Source organism: Arachis stenosperma, chromosome 9, assembly GCF_014773155.1.
Source record: "Arachis stenosperma cultivar V10309 chromosome 9, arast.V10309.gnm1.PFL2, whole genome shotgun sequence".
Classification (NCBI taxonomy): domain Eukaryota; kingdom Viridiplantae; phylum Streptophyta; class Magnoliopsida; order Fabales; family Fabaceae; genus Arachis; species Arachis stenosperma.
The window spans coordinates 156,622,834-156,633,682 of record NC_080385.1 but is presented as its reverse complement, the minus strand read 5'-3'; the positions used below and the strand labels follow the sequence as shown (position 1 = coordinate 156,633,682).

Sequence of the window (10,849 nt, the reverse complement as noted above, 5' to 3'; positions counted from 1 at the left end):
TCCTTCTTCTTACTATTTCTCTTTTCCTCTGACACTTCAAGGAATCTCTATACTGTGACATAGAGGATTCCACATTTTCTTTTTCTCTCCTATTTCATATGAGCAGGAGCAGAGACAAAGGCATTCTTGTTGAAGCTGATCCTGAACCTGAAAGGACCTTGAAGAGAAAGCTAAGAGAAGCTAAATCACAACTCTCTTTAGAGGACCTGACCGAATTCTTCAAGGAAGAAGAACACATGGCAGCCGAAAACAACAACAATGCCAACAATGCAAGGAAGGTGCTGGGTGACTTCACTGCACCTACTCCTGATTTTTATGGGAGAAGCATCTCTATCCCTGCCATTGGAGCAAACAACTTTGAGCTTAAGCCTCAATTAGTTTCTCTCATGCAACAGAATTGCAAGTTCCATGGACTTCCAATGGAAGATCCTCATCAGTTCTTAGCTGAATTCTTGCAAATCTGTGACACAGTCAAGACTAATGGGGTTAACCCTGAGGTCTACAGACTGATGCTATTCCCTTTTGCTGTAAGAGACAGAGCTAGAATATGGTTGGATTCTCAACCTAAAGAAAGCCTGGACTCTTGGGAAAAGCTAGTCAATGCCTTCTTGGCAAAGTTCTTTCCACCACAAAGATGGAGTAAGCTTAGAGTGGAAGTCCAAACCTTCAGACAGAAGGATGGAGAATCCCTCTATGAAGCTTGGGAAAGATACAAACAATTAATCAGAAGATGTCCTTCAGACATGCTTTCTGAATGGAGCATCATAGGTATTTTCTATGATGGTCTCTCTGAACTATCCAAGATGTCTTTGGATAGCTCTGCTGGAGGATCTCTTCATCTGAAGAAGACACCTGCAGAAGCTCAAGAATTGATTGAAATGGTTGCAAATAACCAATTCATGTACACTTCTGAAAGGAATCCTGTGAACAATGGGACTAGTCAGAAGAAAGGAGTTCTTGAGATTGACACTCTGAATGCCATATTGGCTCAGAACAAGATATTGACTCAACAAGTCAATTTGATTTCTCAAAGTCTGTCTGGAATGCAAAATGCACCAAACAGTACTAAGGATGCTTCATCTGAGGAAGAAGCTTATGATCCTGAGAACCCTTCAATGGAAGAGGTGAATTACCTAGGAGAACCCTATGGAAACACCTATAATTCTTCATGGAGAAATCACCCAAATTTCTCATGGAAGAATCAAGAGAGACCTCAACAAGGTTTCAATAACAATAATGGTGGAAGAAACAGGTTTAGCAATAGCAAGCCTTTTCCATCATCTTCTCAGCAACAGACAGAGAGTTCTAAGCAGAGTACTTCTGACTTAGCAACAATGGTCTCTGATCTAATAAAGACCACTCAAAGTTTTATGAATGAAACAAGGTCCTCCATCAGAAATTTGGAAGGACAAGTGGGACAGCTGAGCAAGAAAATTACTGAACTCCCTCCTAGTACTCTTCCAAGTAATACAGAAGAAAATCCAAAAGGAGAGTGCAAAGCCATAGACATGGCCGAATATGGAGAGGAAAGAGAGGAGGAGGACGCCACTGAGGAAGACCTCAGTGGGCGTGTACCAATCTCCTCTGAGTTCCTCAATGAGGAACCATGGGAATCTGAGGCTCAAATTGAGACCATAGAGATTCCATTGGACTTACTTCTGCCATTCATGAGCTCTGATGAGTATTCTTCCTCTGAAGAGGATGAGTATGTCACTGAAGAGCAAGTTGCTAAATACCTTGGAGCAATCATGAAGCTAAATGACAAGTTATTTGGAAATGAGACTTGGGAGGAAGAACCACCTTTGCTCACCAAAGAACTGGATGACTTGTCTAGGCAGAAACTGCCTCTAAAGAGGCAAGATCCTGGGAAGTTTTCTATACCTTGTACCATAGGCACCATGACCTTCAAGAAGGCCTTGTGTGACTTAGGGTCAAGTGTAAACCTCATGCCCCTCTCTGTAATGGAGAAATTAGGGATCTTTGAGGTGCAAGCTGCAAGAATCTCATTAGAGATGGCAGACAATTCAAGAAAACAAGCTCATGGACTTGTAGAGAATGTTTTGGTAAAGATTGAAGACCATTACATCCCTACTGATTTCATAGTCCTAGAGACTGGGAAGTGCATGGATGAATCCATCATCCTTGGCAGACCCTTCCTAGCCACAGCAAAGGCTGTGATTGATGTTGATAGAGGAGAGTTGATCATTCAAGTGAATGAAAAATCCTTGGTGTTTAAGGCCCAAGGACATCCCTCTATCATCATGGAGAGGAAGCATGAAGAGCTTCTCTCAAAACAGAGCCAAGCAGAGCCCCCACAGTCAAACTCTAAGTTTGGTGTTGGGAGGCCACAACCAAACTCTAAGTTTGGTGTTGAACCACCACATTCAAACTCTAAGTTTGGTGTTGGGAGGTTCCAACACGGTTCTGAGTATTTCTGAGGCTCCATGAGAGTCCTCTGTCAAGCTAATGACATTAAAGAAGCGCTTGTTGGGAGGCAACCCAATGTTTTATAGCTAATTATTTTCTTTTGTTATTTTATCTTTTTTGTAGGTTGATGATCATAAGAAGTCACAAAAACAATGAAAAAAGCAAAAACAGAATGAAAAACAGGAAGAAAAATAGCACACCCTGGAGGAGAAGAAGCTGGCGTTCAAACGCCAGTAATGCTAGCTGTTGGGCGTTTAACGCCCAGTCTGGCACCATTCTGGGCGTTTAACGCCAGAAAGGGGCACCAGACTGGCGTTAAACGCCAGTAAAGGGCAACAACCTGGCGTTAAACGCCAGGAATGGGCACCAGCCCGGCGTTTAACGCCAGAAATACCTCAAAACGTGATTTTGAGCAACATTTGGTGCAGGGATGACTTTTCCTTGACACCACAGGATCTGTGGACCCCACAGGACCCCACCATCACTCTCTCTCTTCTTCCCCCATTCACCAATCACCTCAATACCTCTTCCCCAAAAACCCTTCACCTATCAAATCCCATCTTTCTCTTCACCACTCACATCCATCCTTCATAAATCCCCACCAACCTCACCCTTCAAATTCAAACCACTTTCCCTCCCAAACCCACCCATCATGGCCGAACCATTACTCCCCTCTCTCCTATATATATACCCTTCTTCAACCCTTCATTTTCACACAACCTAAACACCCCTTCTTTCCCTTCTTGGCCGAACACACCACCTTCCCCCTCTTCCTCATTTCTTCTTCTTCTACTCTCTTCTTTCTTCTTTTGCTCGAGGACGAGCAAACATTTTAAGTTTGGTGTGGTAAAAGCGTTGCTTTTTCATTTTTCCATAACCATTTATGGCATCCAAGGCCGGAGAAACCTCTAGAAAGAGGAAAGGGAAGGCAAAGGCTTCCACCTCCGAGTCATGGGAGATGGATAGATTCCTCTCAAGGGTGCATCAAGTCCACTTCTATGAAGTTGTGGCCTTGAATAAGGTGATCCCCGAAGTCCCCTTTTCACTCAAAAAGGGTGAATATCCGGAGATCCGCCATGAGATCCGAAGAAGAGGTTGGGAAGTGCTTACCAACCCCATTCAACAAGTCGGAATCTTGATGGTTCAAGAGTTCTATGCCAATGCATGGATCACCAAGAACCATGACCAAAGTGTGAACCCGAATCCAAAGAATTATCTCACTATGGTTCGGGGGAAATACTTGGATTTTAGTCCGGAGAGTGTGAGGGTGGCGTTCAACTTGCCTATGATGCAAGGAGATGAGCACCCTTACACTAGAAGGGTCAACTTTGATCAAAGGTTGGACCAAGTCCTCACAACCATATGTGAAGAGGGCGCACAATGGAAGCAAGATTCAAGAGGAAAGCCGGTTCAATTGAGAAGGCATGACCTCAAGCCCGTGGCTAGAGGATGGTTAGAGTTCATACAACGCTCAATCATTCCCACTAGCAACCGGTCCGAAGTTACCATAGACCGGGCCATCATGATCCATAGCATCATGATTGGAGAAGAAATAGAAGTTCATGAGGTTATAGCCCAAGAACTCTACAAGGTGGCGGACAAGACCTCCACTTTGGCAAGGTTAGCCTTTCCTCATCTCATCTGTCACCTCTGTTATTCAGTTGGAGTTGACATAGAGGGAGATACCCCCATTGATGAGGACAAGCCCATCACCAAGAAAAGGATGGAGTACACAAGAGACCCCTCTCACCATGAGATCCCTGAGATTCCTCAAGGGATGCACTTTCCTCCACAAAATTATTGGGAGCAATTAAACACCTCCCTAGGAGAGTTGAGTTCCAACATGGGACAACTAAGGGTGGAGCATCAAGAACACTCCATTCTCCTCCATGAAATTAGAGAAGACCAAAGAATCATGAGGGAGGAGCAACTAAGACAAGGAAGAGACATTGAGGAGCTCAAGCACTCCATAGGATCTTCAAGAGCAAGAAAGAGCCGCCATCACTAAGGTGGACCCGTTCCTTGATTTCCTTGTTCTTTATTCTTCTGTTTTTCGAAAATTATGCTTTATGTTTATCCATGTTTGTGTCTTATGATCATTAGTATCTTAGTGTCTATGCCTTAAAGTTATGAATGTCCTATGAATCCATCACCTTTCTTGAATAAAAACGTGCTTAATTGATAAAGGAAAGAATTGCATGAATTCTGAATTTTATAATAATTTAATTATTTTGATGTGGTGGCAACACTTTTGTTCTCTGAATGTATGCTTGAACAGTGCATATGTCTTTTGAACTTGTGGTTCATGAATGTTGGCTCTTGAAAGAATGATGAAAAAGGAGACATGTTACTGAGGATCTGAAAAATCATTAAAAATGATTCTTGAAGCAAGAAAAAGCAGAAAAAAAAAACCGAAAGAAAAAAAAAAGAGAAAGAATAAAAAAAAAAAAGAAAGAAATAAAGTTGTGATCCAAGGCAAATAAGAGTGTGCTTAAGAACCCTGGACACCTCTAATTGGGGACTTTAGCAAAGCTGAGTCACAATCTAAAAAGGTTCACCCAATTATGTGTCTGTGGCATGTATGTATCCGGTGGTAATACTGGAAGACAGAGTACTTTGGGTCACGGCCAAGACTCAAGAAATAGCTATGTTCAAGAATCATCATACTTTACTAGGAGAATTATTAACACTATCTGGATTCTGAGTTCCTAAAGAAGCCAATCATTCTGAATTACAAGGGATAGAGTGAGATGCCAAAACTATTCAGAGGCAAAAAGATAAAAGCCCCGCTCATCTAATTAATACTGATCTTCATAGATGTTTTTGGAGTTCATTGCATATTCTCTTCTTTTTATCTTATTTGATCTTCAGTTGCTTGGGGACAAGCAACAATTTAAGTTTGGTGTTGTGATGAGCGGATAATTTGTATGCTTTTTGGCATTGTTTTTAGTATATTTTTAGTATGATCTAGTTAGTTTTTAGTATATTTTTATTAGTTTTTAGTTAAAATTCACTTTTCTGGACTTTACTATGAGTTTGTGTGTTTTTCTGTGATTTCAGGTATTTTCTGGCTGAAATTGAGGGACTTGAGCAAAAATCTGATCCAGAGACTCAAAAGGACTGCAGATGCTGTTGGATTCTGACCTCCCTGCACTCGAAGTGGATTTTCTGGAGCTACAGAATCCCAATTGGCGCGCTCTCAACGGCGTTGGAAAGTAGACATCCTGGGCTTTCCAGCAATATATAATAGTCCATACTTTGCCCAAGATTTGATGGCCCAAACCGGCGTTCAAAGTCACCTCAAGAAATTCCAGCGTTAAACGCCGGAACTGGCACCTAATTGGGAGTTAAACGCCCAAACTGGCACTAAAGCTGGCGTTTAACTCCAAGGAGAGTCTCTACACGAAAAAGCTTCATTGCTCAGCCCAAGCACACACCAAGTGGGCCCGGAAGTGGATTTTTATGTCATTTACTCATCTATGTACTAGTTTTCTATAAGTAGGACCTTTTACTATTGTATTAGAGAGACTTTGGTAGCTATCTTCGTTTTATGCTATCCTAGACCTTTGGGAGGCTGGCCATTCGGCCATGCCTAGACCTTGTTCTTATGTATTTTCAACGGTGGAGTTTCTACACACCATAGATTAAGGTGTGGAGCTCTGCTGTACCTCGAGTATTAATGCAATGACTATTGTTCTTCCATTCAATTCCGCTTGTTCTTTATCCAAGATATCACTTGTTCTTCAACATGATGAAGGTGATGATTGACGCCCATCACCATTCTCACTCATGAACAAGGTGACTGACAACCACTCTTGTTCTACAAGCATATGAGGCTTAGTGAATATCTCTTGGATTCTTTAATCGGAATCTTCGTGGTATAGGCAGGACCTGATGGCGGCATTCAAGAGAATCCGGAAGGTCTAAACCTTGTTTGTGGTATTCTGAGTAGGATTCAATGACTGAATGACTGTGACGTGCTTCAAACTCCTAGCAGGCTAGGGCGTTAGTGACAGACGCAAAAGTATCGATGGATATTATTCCGGCCTGACCGAGAACCGACAGCTGAATTCCGCTATGCCGTGACAGGACATATGCAATCGCTTTCACTGAGAGGATGGGAGGTAGCTGCTGACAACAGTGAAACCCTACACGAGCTTGCCATGGAAAGGAGTAAGAAGGATTGGATGAAGACAGTAGGAAAGCAGAGAGACGGAAGGGAAGGCATCTTCATACACTTGTCTGAAGCTCTTACACCAATGATATACATAAGTATCTCTATCTTTATCTTTATGTTATTTTCGTTCATCATCATATACATTTGAGTTTGCCTGACTAAGATTTACAAGATGACCATAGCTTGCTTCAATGCTAACAATCTCCGTGGGATCGACCCTTACTCACGTAAGGTATTACTTGGACGACCCAGTGCACTTGCTGGTTAGTTGTGCGAAGTTGTGTAATGCCATGGAATTGAACCACCAAGTTTTTGGAGTTCATGACCAGGGATTATGAGAGTTGTGAAAAGTATTGTTCACAATTTCGCGCTACCACTTCACTATGAGGCATAATCTAAAGGAGTTCCACCTTTACTTTGAGCATGGAGTGGATATCCCTGATGTAACTGACGATGAGCCTGTGGAGGAGGAATGGGTATCTGAAGATGAGGATGTCTTGCCGGTGATAGATTTTTCAAAATCTTCTTCCTCCTCCTACGATTCATACGAGAGTGCTGAAGATTAACCTTACAAGCCTCCTCCTCCTGGGTATGAAACTGACAGTTCTGAGGAGGCTGTTGATGTACAAAGTAAAAAGAAGAAAAATTGGAAGTCTTGCTCACCTAACACCATGGCAAAGAGAAGGGCCTCCAGGAGATATACTGGTAAGAGGAGGATGAAACATGTTCTGAATACAGAAATGGAAAGTGGGCCTAGCAGTGAAGATTCATGGTTGGGCCAAGGCCCAGGTAGTGGAGGCTGTGTTGGGCCGGATCTGGGTAATATGGAAGGCCCAACTAGTGAGGGAAATGTGGGGCAGAAGGGGGTTGCAACTCAGGCTGGTGAAGAATTTGTTGATGGTTATGATATTATTTATGAGTATGAGTCTGAGGGTTTTGTGACTCCAGTTTCATCTGATGATGAGAAGGGCCCTTCTGGTCCAGATTTTAATGAGGGCAAAACATTTGAAGAGGTGCAGTTTAGACTAGGGATACAGTTTGCAACTATGGAGCAATTTAAAAGGGCACTTAAGGATGTCTTTGTATAATATGGAAGGGATTGCATATACCTAAAAAATGAGCCGGGGAGAGTTAGAGCAACCTGTGCTGAGGAAGATTGTTCTTGGCTAATTTTTGTGTCGAAGAACTCGGTTACCAAGTCTTTTGAGGTCAAGACATTTCACAATGAGCACACATGTGGCCGGGATTATGGAAGCAACCTTGCTGATAAAAAATGGGTGGCTGAGAAATTGGGGCTGAGACTAAAAACGCAACCAAAGTTGACACCTAGGGAGGCAATGCAACATATGAAAGAAGACTATAATGTTCAACTGAATCGGAAGATGATTACTAGAGCAATAAATCAAGCTAGGGAGACTGTGTTGGGCAGTGAAGGTGCTCAATTTGGGAAGCTTAGGGACTATCTGAATGAGATACACAAAAGCAATCCCGGGAGCACTGCACATATGAACACCTTACCCTAGCCACAAGGGCCAAACTTGTTTCAGAGATTGTATATCAGTTTTGATGCTTGCAAAAGAGGCTTCAAGAATGGGTGCAGTTAGGGGTGTTCAAAACCGATCCGGACCGAGCTAAACCGACGAACCGAACCGAAATAACCAAAAATCGAAAAAACCGAAAAAAAAAACTTATTTTGCAGTTTTTTGTGCGGTTCGGTTTGGTTTTCGATTTTGAATCTGAAAACCCTAACCGAACCGAACCGAACCGGTTCCAAAAAAACCCTAAAATGCCTAACCCCACCCACCCAGACCCCCACCCCCAAAGGCCCAAACAAAAGTTGCTGCGCCGCGAATGTGAGAGCGCCCCTTCCTCCCAAATCCCTAATCCCTAACATGCGGCTGCGCTCTCTCTTCTCCAATCTCCACCCATTATTTCGATCTCGCTCTCTCTTCTCCACCCACAGCACCACGCCAAAGCCTTCCTTTTCGCGGAGACGCCACCCCACAGCATGACGCCGTTGCCCACTCACAGCACCACACCTCGCTGATGCACAGCATCACGCCTCACCGATGCACAGCACCACGCCCTCGCCGACGCACAGCACCACGCCGTCGCGGTTGAGACGCCACCACCCAGCACCAGCAGTGTTTTTGGGTTCTCCCACTCAGTGCCACTTTCATCAGCTCAACCCACTCCCAGCACGGCAGCACCTCTGAGTCTCCCAATCAGCCTTCCTCCCAAGTCAACATGGAGCCTGAGCCACTGATTCAGGTAATTTTCTGTTTATTGCTGTTTAGTGGTTGTTTATTGGTGGTTGTTTACTGTCATTTGTCAATATGGAGCCCGAGTCAATATGAACCATTTGCTGTTTACTGGTGGTTGTTGTTTACTTGTTTAGTGTTTATTGCTGTTTATGGTTGCTAACTTGCTATTTATTACTGTTTAATTTGAACCATTCCAAGTCAATATGGTTGCTGTTTATTGCTATTTAATTTGCTGGTTATTGAATTATTGTTCAGTGTATTGAATTATTGTCCAAGTCAATATGGTTGCTGTTTAATTTGTTGTTTAATTTGCTGTTTAATTTGTTGTTTTATTGCTGTTTATGGTTACTTTTTAGTTTTCTTTTTAATTGGTATTGCTAGATTGTTGGTTATAGATTCATTTTTCAGTTTATTGCTTGATGCTGCTGGTTATTGATTTATTATTGAATGTTGATAACTTGGTAACTGGTATTGATGGATTGCTGTTGGTTTATTGTATTGCTGGATTGCTGCTGGTTTATGGTATTGATGGATTGCTGCTGGTTTATTGTAATGTTGTGTTTCTGGCCTTGATTTATTGTATTTATTTATGTAGTTTGACGTCAATTCAAATGATAATATGGGTGAATCCGGACTGCCGCTAGTTCCTCTTCTGAATGAATCAACAAGCATCAGATCTCCGACTGCATTGCCTCCTGTCCCAGCTCCTCATCGAAACCCAAGGAAGCTTGCTAGTAGAGGCCGAGGGAAAAGGCGGGCTGTTGAAGAAGCTCCCGTTGATGACTCTGCTGAAACTGAGACCGACGAAGGTAAGAGAAAACCTTGTAGGCCTAGATCTTGGACATGGAATTGTTCTCCTTATATTATTATTATTATTATAATTATTATTGTTGTTGTTGTTCTTATCATGTAACTGTTTTTTTTATTTCAGGTTGGTTTGCATTAAGAAGTTTAGCTATTTTTTTGGAGAAGACACCATAACTTTACTATCAGTTTAATGACAATTTATTTTTATTTTCAATTGTGTTGACTGTTGAACTATTGAACTTCTTTAGGTGTCGTATTTGAATTCTATTGTCGTTAAATTTCATTAGATGAAGACTTTGGTAGCTATAGTGTATTTTGGTTTGTCGATTTCAATGTTACAACTTTGCATAATAGTATGGTAGAATTTTTTTTGATTTGATTGAAAAAACCGAACAAACCGAACCAAACCAAACCGATTTTAATTGGTTTGGTTTGGTTCGGATGACCTTGACAAAAAAACCAAACCAAACCGAATCGCACTTTAATTAGACGATCGGATCGGATGGCTTTTCCCTCAAAAATCGAATCAAACCGCACCGCGAACACCCCTAGGTGCAGTCCACTCATCGGGTTGGATGGGTGTTTTCTGAAGGGTTACTATGGAGGCCAACTGCTTTCTGCAGTGACCCAAGATGCAAATAATCATGTTTTTGTGATCGCATTTGGTGTAACCAGGGTTGAGAACACTGATAATTGGAAATGGTTTCTGGCCTACCTTCACGAGGATTTCGGGGCAAGCATGCTCTTTGGATGGCATTTAATGTCTGATCAACAGAAAGTAAATTTTATAATTACTAGCAAGCATCTTGTATTGTTCAATTTTCTGCTAGATTAAATGTGTGATATCATATACTGCAGGGTCTTGTAAGGACAGTCCAAGAGGTGATGCCAAATGCATTTCATAGGAACTGTGTGCTGCATATGTGGAAAAACTGTGAAAAGAGGTTTAGGGACAAACAGGTTAAGGGTTGTGTTTGGGAAGCAACTAGGAGCACAACTCCAGTTCAGTTCAAGGCTGCTATGGATAGGTTGAAAACTGTGAGTAATGGAGCTTGGGAATACATGAGTAAGTTTGAACCTAAGGTATGGTGTAGGGCATTTTTCAGTCACTATCCTAAGAACGCTGCTGTGACAAACAACATGTGTGAGTCATGGAATGCAGTCATTGTGGAGG

The 10,849-nt window shown here is 42.3% G+C and overlaps 1 non-coding gene across 1 annotated transcript; it reads right to left on the bottom strand.

Moving 5' to 3' along the window:
- Positions 1 to 641: 641 nt before the first annotated feature.
- Positions 642 to 749, bottom strand: LOC130953017 (small nucleolar RNA R71). The gene has a single exon (XR_009075191.1). It is a non-coding gene; the product is annotated as a small nucleolar RNA R71 (small nucleolar RNA).
- Between the last annotated feature and the right edge of the window lie 10,100 nt (positions 750 to 10,849).